Below are 12,289 nucleotides of genomic sequence, written 5' to 3' on the forward strand. Positions count from 1 at the left end.
TTCTAATGAAATAAAACAATTTGCCTGAATGAAATACTCAGTACAAGTAATTTATTCTACTGGTATAATGAATTGTTTACAGTTCATTAAAAAACATTTAATTGAATATGAAGAAGAGAAGAAAGGAAAAATGAACATAAAGATGCATTGGATAATACAACATAGTTGTATAATAATAGTCGACAATATCTTATGGTTTTTACTTGATATCAGTTATTTGAGAACTTCTCCAGAAAGGTTTTGAGTCAATTTTAACCCATGAAAAAAAAGCCTCAGATGCCTATCCACATTTGAAAACTATGAGAATACATGTACAGAAGGGAATTTCATGCATTGCTAGATATTTTTATCTCCACAAACAGATAATCGTATATGATGTTTGTACCACTATTAAAAATAAAACCACTCTGGGCCAGCCCAGTGGCGCAAGTGGTTAAATGCGCATGCTCCACTTCGGGGGCCCGGGATTCCTAGGTTCGGATCCCAGGCGAGCACCGATGCACTGCTTGTCAAGCCATGCTGTGGCGGTGGCCCATATAAAGTGGAGGAAGGTGGGTGTGGATGTTAGCCCAGGGCCAGTCTTCCTCAGCAACAAAAACTAAAAAAAAAGGAGGATTGGCATCGTATGTTAGCTCAGGGCTGATTTTCCTCACAAAAAAATAAATAAATGAAAAATTAAAAAAATAAAACCACTTATGTATCACAGAATTCATAAAGAGAAGAACTATCTCAGATACAGCCAGTCCTGTAACTACAGCTCACTTTTCCTCAAATGATAGGGAAGAGTTAAATAACTATACTAATTAACTTATCTACATTTTATTTGTAACATATATAAATGAATACAAAAGTGTTCACCTAAATATAGTATGTAGATGAATCAAATAAACTTCCAATATGCTAGAGAATGTGAATTTTTGAATGCATGTATTAAAAATATGAAACTAAGTACCTACCATTTTCTTCCAGTAAGATTTTTCATGTACAGAATATATCATCACTGAAATAGAGATGCCAAATACCCTCAATTTAAACAACACTGAGTCCTAGGTTTTCTGTGATCTCCTTATCCCTGAACTGCCTGTGGAATCCTAATTTATGTTTTGGTCAGCCCTGCTGGTTTCTGCAAACATATTGGCCATCCTTATTCCACAGTGTAGACAGATAGATGATAGAAAATAGAGCATAGTAGAACCATTCAATTAAAATGCCTGTTGAGAGAGAGCCCTCATCCTCCTTGAAGCAATTTTAATTGCACTGGGACTCCCTCTGATGAAGCTCTTGATAAGAGGACAACCCTGCTATTAATTTTCCAGGGTCCCTCTGAAAGACTCTTCAGCCACTGTTAGCAGAATGGGTCTAGCAGCTGCAATCTGAAACCTTGCTCTCCCAATGATCGCAGTGAAAAACAAAAAAAATTATCTTGAGGCAAATGTGCATACAAAGGACAATAACTTTTGAAGTGACAACATGTTTTATAATGCCTTTGAGTGGCTCATCTCCAATCTGCGTCAATCAGAATAATTTTGGCTGTAAAGCAGAGTAGAAGCTATTTCTTTTTATGTCTAAAGAAACGGACACGGACTATGTATAGCTCTAAAAGGGTAAAGATTGAGAGAAAATGTGAAAAGTACTCAATCCCTTAAGGAATACTCTGTTTGAAATTCTAACACAGAGATTCTAACTCATTCATCTCTTGTGAAAGAAAATAATCCCAAATCACACAGGTAAACTGTCAGTGCTGTCAAATATCAATGAACAATTCATCATCAATCATCAACATTTTATCTCTCAGGAAGACTCTGAAAACTGTCCAAAATATCGTTGAATGACCCCAAGGCTACGACAGATACTTAATGAGATCTTCATGGGATCTTTTGAAATTTTGCTTTCAATGTTTAGTGCCTGCGTTGTTTCACTCTCACCAGACTCTTTTTCAGACCCTTGCGATTCCACTTTGATAATCTTTATTCTTTCAGGACACGGTGGAAATGAAGACAGCCTTTGCACTTGATTTATAAAGTGCGTATTACCATAGCAATCATACTGTCATATGAAAACAGACGTCTTTACAAGAAACTGGATAACTGTAATGAGAAATGACAAAAATTGGCAGGACGGTTTAGTTCATTCTGTTCTCCGTGATTGCCTTATTTTATTTACATTAATTTGTACACTTTTACTAACAGTGGATTCAATATAGTTCTATCCATTGTCAGTGGATTTATTTAAAAGAATTGGTTCCGCTTTTCTGAGAGACCTCTATCTAACGGAGCTTAAACAGTTCAACTACACAGAACTCAGTGGAAAGTGATGAAATCTTTACTCTTTGTTTCTAAGACAATGCCCAAATATTAAAAATTAAGGGATGCTTGATAGGGTAAAAATAAAAGCCAGATTATTGATTAAACCATTTCACAGCAAGGGAATGCTATTGTCTCAGTGAGTGAAGTTGGCAAGAACACTCTCATAACTAACTAAGTCAAGCGGGAAACAGGACAGCAAAAAACATCTGAGGCTCATCGAGGGGCCAAGAACAGAGATGGAACAGGATATAAGCAAGTCATTTGGTACTGTTGATCTCTAGATAGACATAGAGATCAGGACATAATTGCTTCATTAAATAAATAATGATTGCACATTCATGATGTACTAGGTACCATACAAGCCTCAGATGACACAGCAATGAAAAGATGGGTGAGGTCCCTGTCTACAGGGAACTTACAGTTTAGTGGAGAAAAAACATTGAACAATCATATAAATACTATCTAACTTTGTTATAAGTGACATGAAGAAAAACAGCAGAATATAATAATGGTATATTACATCGGGTGCTGAACAAGTCTCACATTTTTATGTATGTTGATAGTAGAACAAAGAAGGGATCTGTCATTGGTTATTGTTTTGTTGTTTTGTGGTAAATATAGGAAGGGAAATCAATGCTTTTGACTTCAGGCAGCTTTCTAGGTATCTAATTTATAAACAGTTACCTACAATTTATTATAAAGAGCTAATTCGATTGTTTTAAAATGGAAAATTTTAGTGAACCGCGTGACATCACGGCTGTGCTTTGTTCTCTGCTTTCTTCTTTAGATCAATTGCAAGAACTGATCCCAGGATCTATTTATAGTTACCTCTGTGTGCTCTATGTTCTGCATGTATTTTCTCCAGCTCTTCTGTCTACATACAATGCCCCTTCTTTCTACCTTTCATATCCAAATCTTACCTAGTCTTCAAAATTAACCTAAAATGCTATCTCATTCATGGAGCCTCCCTTTTCAATGACCTACCATATTATATTTAAAGTGACACTCATTAAAATTTTCTGAATAACTAAATTAGTATATATTCATTATAGAAAATATGAAACTGACAAAAATAAATTAGTACACTAGTAAACGCCTAGTGCACTGACTTATCTAAAGAGGCATGCAATAAATGTGTGTATGTGTGTGTGCATGTGTGTAATGAGAGAACCTGGCTCAATGACACCATATTTGGTGATTTTGAGGTATCATGGTAGACCTACAGAATTAAAAAGCTGTGAGTATTGTCTTTCTGTTTTAAGTGAGGTAAGCTTCAACACAGACGTCTGTTCGATCATGCTCACTGAGCCCAGCTGAAGGTCACAGGTGACCATCCAGGTGTGCACCCTCAAATTCTGACTTAGCTGAGCCAGCTCTGTGGCCCTGGATCACTCAGACAGTGAAAAGATCCCACCTTCAGGCAGGAGGTGGGACCAGACCAGGAAACATCAGGATATTTTTTGGCACTGTATGTGAATAACTGGATAATAAACCCATTTGTCAGATCTCTCCCTGCAATTTTTATTTGCAATTTCTATTTGAATGCAATGCTAAAGCATGTAATATCCCAAAGAGAGAAAGGTCCCTTAATTTTGCCTGGCCCTATGTGTAATAAGGTAAAGAAATCAAAAATAACATAGAAAATACTAGGAAATATAAGAAGGTACATCTATTGTTTTCAAGCCTCATACTCTACTTCCCAAATTTAAAATATCCATACTATTAAGTCTGACATGTAATCTACAAGAGTCGATAGAATGATGAGGTTTGATTTTGAGCCTTAGTTCCAAGAGATGTGAGCTCAATTCTTATTTCTCTAAAATTGTAGGTTATGGGTACCAATTTACCTGACTTCTCTAGGCCTCAGTTTACTCATCAGTAAAATTGGAAAATCATGTTCTGTTAAGAGAAAAAATTAATTCATAAAAATGTAAGTACAAATTTGACAATAGAAAGATAATAGAATTCCAATCTTATGGCTTCAGTTTTCTCAGTGAAGCTAGAAGTGGGACTGAGTGTGAGAATTTTGAGGAGAGAGAAGACGTGAAATAGTATTCAGGGATTATAGGTGAGCAAACTTAACAGATAAAAATTGAGAAAAACAAGAAAATGGATGGGCAATGTTTAACGTTCTGCAATTATCAGTAATATTGTGATTATAGTTAAGCCAATCTGCTCTGTCTTATAATTTTCCTTACTCACTCTAAACTGCATGTCTATAGATATGGTAAAAAACAATAATGGGGCTCATTGAATATTTGGATTTTGCTTTTAATTAAGGAGGATGGGAATAAATACAAGATCAAATAAAAAATTACTGAGTCATTTAAAATAAAAGGTGCTCTCAATTAAACACTAGATAGAATATTCTGACTTAGAATGTCCTAATATCAATGGTGAACATTTTTCTGTAAATATTTTTATAAGAAAATGAACTCTATAAAAAAAGAAGATGGATTTAGTTTCTTTCCAACTCTATTAACTTCCTCTTAAGGTTCACATCAAGTTCTCAATTTTTCTTTAAAGGTAATCTTCACCATAATTTTATTTACAGAGTAGCTGAGGCTACTGTATTAAGTCATGAATCTAAATATGTAACACAATATCAGGTGGGAAACCTAATAGTTTTAAAATTTTTGTAGAGTGATCACCCCTTTATTTAAAATTATCAGTTAATTTTGTATGGATTTATTTTTCTATCAGATCTTGAAATTAAGTAAAAACAGGCATTGAAGCATCTAAGTTAAATAAAGCAAAATTTATTTTTTTAAAAGAGAAATATGATTAAATTTGTTGTGAATTTGGAAACTACCAACATTACATTATGGGGAATACCACTTAAAAAATAAAATTTAAAACAAAATAACAAAAAGAAGCTTTAATTTTATTAGTCATTTAAGCCTTAAAATATCCTCTAAATTGCTTTAATATATTAAACTCTGATATGTATCCATTTTGAATAATTGCCTTTGAATTTTTATTTACTTACAGTAGAACTATGAACAGCCTGCTTCTGAGTCTTTTGGCATCCGAACAAATAGTTTTTTCTCAAAGAATGAGCTCTAACATAAAAGATTCAGGCAAAATCAACTATGAGCTGAAGGAAGAATACACTAAATATTTATTAAATAATGGTTTGTTTCTAGTAAAATTGTAAACATGTATATAATTCTTCCTAGTCAAAAATAATACTTAATACATTTGTATGAAATATGACCTCTTATTAATCTAAGGTATATTTTTTATACCTTGGATTCCCTAATAGGTAAAAACAATCTTTTCCTTACATCTCAAATTCCCAAATTCAAGTAGTACTCATTAAAAGGCTATATCATCTCTAAGATTTTATGTAAGATATTTATAATAATTGTTTTTCACTTAAAGATACTGAGAAGTTTTTTCAATATTGGTGATAATTTTTTCATGTACTTTTCTAGTAACTTGATGCCATCCAGTTGTCATATAACATTCTATTTTTTATTCTATGTAGATTTTATTTCATGAAGGCCGAAGTTTAAGCTTCAAATACAGTTGTCCTTTAACTCTACCAACCATAATTTATCAACAACAATGATCAGCTTAATTGTACCAAAAGTGTAACATTTAATGAGTCTCAAAAGGCATCTCAGTACTTTAAGGACATGGGGCAACATAGTCTCTAAAGCAGTAATATTTGATCAATCTCTTACAAATCAATATCGTGTAATGTCAGTGTGGAAGGTCAAAATCTATAAGGAAGCAAAATGGTGCAATCTGAAAATAAAATATATTTTAGAACCAGTCAAAGCTGGGTAAAAATATTGGTTCCGTCATTTACAAATTGTATGAAATTGAGGAAGTATTTATATTCTCCATTTCTCAGTTCCCCAATTAGGGAAATAAATTTAAAAATAACTAACTATGTGGTTGTTATGAGTTTCGGAGCTATTGATACATGTGAAGCACTTGGTCCAGGCTGTGGGACATAAGAGCAGGTCGTCCTCAAAATATTACCTCCTCCCACTCCTATAAAGTGTCATTTGTCCTATATATATGGATATAGATTAGATATATAGATATATAGATATATATGTGAGTAAGCATTAGGTTCCCAAAGTTCCTTAATATTGGATCATTATTTGAGTATTATTTATACTACTTTTCTTACATTTTAAATACGTTATATTTTAATCATTACAACTAATTTGCAATGTCAGGTAATTATGATACTCTAATAGCCACTTTACAAACGATAAATTATATAATTCTCAAAACATTATTATGAGTTAGGCATCTTCATTCTCATTTCACCAGTCAGGGAAATGAAGTATGTAAATGTTATGTAACTTGCCTATGTGATACAATTAGTATTTAGAGAACCTAGCATTTAAATCCAAGTATGAACATCTCCAAAACCTTGCTTTGAGTGGTAAAAAAGTTTCATCTATTTGATTTTCCAAGATTCTTTTTTTCTTTTCTTTTTTGATGAGGAAGATTGGCTCTTTTTGCTTGAGGAAAATTGTCCCTGAGCTCGCATCTGTGCCAGTCTTCCTCTGTTTTGTATGTGGGACACTGCCACAGCATGGCTTGATGAGTGGTGTGTAGGTCCAGGCCCAAGATCTAAACCTGTGAACCCTGGGCTGCCAAAGCAGAGTGCAGGAACTTAACCACTATGCCGCCAGGCTGGCCCCCCAAGATTATTCTTTCAGTGTTTAGAGATTATGCCAAATGAAAAATAGTTCTCATTTTAAATTATCAAACATCATTTTGTGCCAAGCTAGATAGATGTTAGGATGCAAAGATGACTAAGTGATCCCTACCTAAATAAAACTTTAGCTTGTGAGATTCAGATATGTAACTAAGAAATTCAAGGAAATGTTATGCACACAGGAAGGAAATCTGCTTGTGGTATTCTGGTGGGGATTATAGGAACAGTTGCATTAATGCAGAACAAAGTCATCTTATTTATTGAAGGTTTATTATATTTATTGATTTTATGGTATGGAAAGATTCTTTCATTAATGCTTATTAAAATGTCTTTGATATTTCTATGGAATTACTCCTTCAAAATGAAAACAGAAATTAAAAATATTCATTTTCAGTAGTCATATGGATAGTTTCCTTAAAATTTTATTTTATGTGCATATCTTAAATGTTTTCTGCAATGAATACAAATAGAAAAATAATATACATATTGAAATGTGTATACAGAGTATTTGCATATTATATTAAATGTGTAAAATAAAAATGCAAAATAAATAAGTACTTTAAAGCAATACTTCAGAGCTTTTAAAAAAATTTGCTGAAATAATTTTTCATTACACATGTTCAAGAACTAACATGAAAAAATACTATCATCATACTCTGGAATGAATTATTGGTATTTATTGAACTCATAGAATAACACAAAATCGACTTGGGGCAATCAAAGCAACTTTCTTTCTGAAATGTGATACATGGATCTTTGTAGGAAATTTCCCCAAATAAAAATTGAATATAACTTACTTTTAAGTCACAACGATATTATATTTGCCTGAATTTTGAATAAAACAGAAGTGGACATAATTAAGATCACAGCAAATGAAAAAGCACATGGAAAGATTGGAGAACTGGATCAATTGTGTAAATATTCAGTGGGAAATTTTAAGAAATAGGTGTATTATATAAATGCCAAATAATTAAGACTGTCTAAGTAGGCTGATGTAAATACTTCAACCTATTCTTAACACAGTTGCAAAAAAGTGACCAATAGCTCTTTCAAACTTACTGTATTGTCAGAGAGAAAGACAGATTGTATTGGAAGATTGCTTCTGTAGAAAACACTGTGAGAAATGATTGCTCACTAGCAAAACCTTGAAATAAAAATCTCTCATGCACATGTTTTATTTTTCATACTGCCAAGATCAATTGTTTCTGATATCTGTCAGCCCAGTCACAGAAAAATTACTAATAGTTTATTATAAATATCTTTACAGGATCACTATTTTACGGCCATGATATCTCTAAGTACTCAGTCATTTGTTATGCATCTCTACATATCCCAAGGCAACAGTTGAACAATATCTTTGTGGTGACAGATGGCTTGTACACCATGGAAGCTAATACTACCACCCACCAAAATGTATCTTGGTGAATTCTCTGAATACCCAAATGAGGATGCAACCAGTAGGTGTCGTATTATGTCATATGGGTACTTTAAATTATTTATTTTAATCTTGTCCCTTCAAATAGCAATGCCAGGTATATATTCACATATATTAACAAAGGAAACTTGTGACAAATGTAAGCCACGCCAATAATCAGGCACATTATTTTTTAAGTAAGTGTTTATTTCGCTAACGTTAACCTAAACTTTGAAGTGTAATTAAAATGAGATGAACTGGGGCATAAAGTTGGGGAACTTGCATAAAGTGTTTGTAGCAAGAAAATAAACACTTGCATAAAGCGTGCCAAACAAGGAGAAGAAAAACTACGTGTATCTAAGGAATTAATTTTAAGTATTTCCTTATAGTTGAAGGAAGGGCTGAGTGATTTGGGGGAAAAGGCAAGAGATGAAGTTGGAAAGATAGGAAGGTACCATACTGTGTGATCATTTTGGTATGGCATTGGGAATTCCAGTGGAAAGATTATAACAGTGACAGTGTGGATAATAAATTGGTAGAGAAAACAAAAGAGGCAGGGAAATGGTTTTTGAGGTTGTTTAGGTTTTCAAGACAGTAATAATGGCGTCATTATAACCAAACAGCCTATCCTTGCTTCCTGCAAAATTATATGCTAACAAAGGTAAAGATTAGAGAATAAATATCAGTGAACCCCGAGGAAAACTTGGGATAATTCCGAGGTGTATCTGGAGAAGTATCAGCAAAACCAGAAGAGTATGGTGCTAAGGGAAGAGAATAAAGAGTTTTAAGAAGTTAATACTCTGTGTTGTCAAATACTGTAGAAGTTTGCAAAGTAAAGATTATAGTAGTTATCTATGGACTTATTAACGTGGAAATCACTAATGACTTGAACAAGGGAGACTCAAGTACAATGGAAGAGTTGACACTATATTCTAGAACAACTTTCTAGTAGAACTTTCTGTGAAGACGGAAGTAAACTATATCCGTAATGTCCAGCATGGTAGCCTTAGGCACATGTGGCTCTTGAGCGATTGAAATGTAGCTAGTGTCACTGAGGAAATGAATTCTTAATTTTATTTCATTTTAATTGATTTAAATATAAGTAGCCTAAAGTGGGTACAGTGTTTGTAATCACAGCACTAGAGATTTCGAAAATTAATATGTAGTGAGACACTGACCACAGTGATGCTTTCAAAAGATCTGGCATGAATAAAGGAAGAAAATAGTCCAGAAGCAGGTGTAAAACCATTTGAAATAATTTGTTGTTTTTCACTTATATGCCTACAGTGGACTAGAAATAAGCATATACAAATGATAGTGAGGAAAAAAAAAGTAGAGATGGACAAGATAAAGAAAATGAAATACAAGTAAACTGTGAAAAATAATCTTAATATTTATTGAGCAATTCCTGAATTAATTTTATTTAGAAGGGATAAAAGTTATGAGGTAGTTAAAAATACAATAATACTTTATCTTTCTGACTTTGATATATTTCCTAGTTATTCTCCATTCGCCCAAGCAGACCATTTCTTTTCTGCCCTGTTTTGTGTCCCAGGAGGCTGAGCTCTATTGACCGCATCCTTCAGATTCCTTTGATTTCCAGCATTCGTTAACTTTTTTCAACGGGAGGAATTGGGACATCTAAGAATGAGAAGAATGAGAGAAGAGAGAGGTCAGGGAATTTATTGCACTTGAGTCCTCTATCCCTCCTCCCTCACTGACAACCTTGTCTGACAGTTTCCGCTCCTCATTTCCCCCTCCCACCTGTAGTTAGAGTTTTCACTGGCATCTTTAGTCCTAGTGGTGAGTGCTAATGGTTTCTCATTGTTGCTTGACTTAGGTACTCAATCATTGTTTTTTCCTTAACCCTGCCCACACCTCTGAAAACATTTCATTTATTAAACTCTCTGCAATTAAGCCTTTTAAGTGGGCTATGTGTGTCCTGTAAGCTTAACTAATTGGAAATGAGAGTAGGTCCAGGAATTAGTCCCTCAAATTGAGACTCTGATATTGGTTTCTAATATAGTTGATGAATTCAAATATTACTTCCTTGCAAGAGCGAGATGAGATGCTGATAATTCATTACTTGAAGTGGCATCATGATTACTTAAATCAAATCTATACTGTTACAGAATGGCATGCTCATTGATGACAAAGTGTTAGAAAGATACTTGCTGGGGCCGGCCCCGTGATGTAGCGGTTAAGCGCGTGCGCTTCACTGCTGGCGGCCCAGGTTCGGATCCTGGACACCCACTGACTCACTGCTCATCAAACCATGCTGTGGCGGCATCCCATATAACGTGGGGGAAGATGGGCACGGTTGTTAGCCCAAAGCCAGTCTTTCTCAGCAAAAAGAGGAGGATTGGCATGGATGTTAGCTCAGGGCTGGTCTTCCTCACCAAAAAAAAAAAGAAAAAAGAAAGAAAGATACTTGCCTGTGGCATTTAATTACTATAGCAGCAATGGAAATTAAAATATCTGCCTCTGATTACCCTGGAAAAGGTACTCAAAGAAGAAAAAAATGAAACAAATTTAAAGCCTTGAATTCCCAATTCCAGGCATGGGTTGAGGCTAAGAAAGTCTATATGGCAGCCTTAAAGAAATTATTCCCTGAAGCTGCAACAGGAAAAATGGAGAATTTCAGCACAGAATTAAAATATATAAAGAAAAATTCAATTAACTAGATTTATTGTGGTGATCATTTCATAATATATACAAATATCAGATAATTCTGTTGTATACCTGAAACTAATGTTATATGTTAATTGTACCTAAATAGAAATATAGATATAGAAATACCTAGACTGTAATATAGAATAGCTTCAATTTAAAACTCAATAGATCTGTTTAATACTACAGATGGAGAGTTAGAAAATTTGAAAATGAGACAATATAAAACATTCAGAGAGAAGCAGAAAGAAAAGAGAGAAAATAGAGAAAAAGCTTAAGACAAATATGGGACATATAGTGAAAAGTTCTTGAATATATTTAACTGGAACTCCAGGAGAAGAAATGATAGAAAATAAAGCAAAAGCGCTATATTAAGCAATAACGGTCAATAAACTGCCAGAACTGCTGAAAGATCTCAAACCACCAAATCAGGAAGCAGTATAAACCCAGAGCAGGATAAATATAAAGTCAAACATCTCTAGAGGTATCATGCTACAACTGCAGGAAACCAAAGATGATGAGCAGATCCTGGGGAAAACGAGCAAAAAACTCAAACAAGGAACAACAAAAGGTACAGCAGCTTCCTTTTTGATAGAAAAAAATACATATATAAGGCAGAAAAAATTGAGTGACTTCAAAAATCTTCAAGGTGCTAAAAAAAAATTCTGCAATATCCTCCAAAAATAAAAGTACAATGAAACATTCCAGTCAGGTAGAAATTGAGAAAATTTGACAACAGTAAAATTATGCTAAAGGAATCATTAAAGCAAGTTTTTCAAGAAAATGAAAAATTATCTCAGATGGAAGCACAGAGATGTGAGAAGGAATAGATGGTAATGGGAAAAAAAATGTAGGAAAAATATAGTATTAATAATATTGTCTGTATTTTAAAAATATATAACTTTAATAGCAAAATGGCTATAGAGGATAAAGAGGGTTAAAATGCTGCAAGATTCTTTCATTGTCTTTATGGCAAAAGTAGGAGGATGTATTAGGCTTCAATAAGTCAAGGATGCCTATTCCAATTTCTAGAGTACTTATAAAATAATAGAGAATATGTAACTTACAAGCTAATTGAGGTAAAAAATAGGATAGATAATAGCTCTAAGTAAAATAACGGAAAGAAATAAGTGAACTAAAGTAATAACTAAAAGAGAGAAAAAGGAGCAATTAGAAATCAAATGTTTAGATGGTAGATCTCAACCAAAATAT

The 12,289-nt window shown here is 33.6% G+C and overlaps 1 long non-coding RNA gene across 1 annotated transcript in view; it reads left to right on the forward strand.

Annotated features, from left to right (window-relative positions):
* Positions 1–3,118, forward strand: part of LOC131411473 (uncharacterized) — an 85,904-nt gene extending 82,786 nt beyond the window's left edge. Inside the window, exon 3 of the long non-coding RNA XR_009221570.1 lies at positions 3,094–3,118. This is a non-coding gene — a long non-coding RNA (uncharacterized LOC131411473). The remainder of the gene's footprint in view (positions 1–3,093) is intronic.
* Positions 3,119–12,289: the final 9,171 nt, after the last annotated feature.

Source organism: Diceros bicornis, chromosome 11 (assembly GCF_020826845.1).
Source record: "Diceros bicornis minor isolate mBicDic1 chromosome 11, mDicBic1.mat.cur, whole genome shotgun sequence".
In the NCBI taxonomy this organism is placed as follows: domain Eukaryota; kingdom Metazoa; phylum Chordata; class Mammalia; order Perissodactyla; family Rhinocerotidae; genus Diceros; species Diceros bicornis.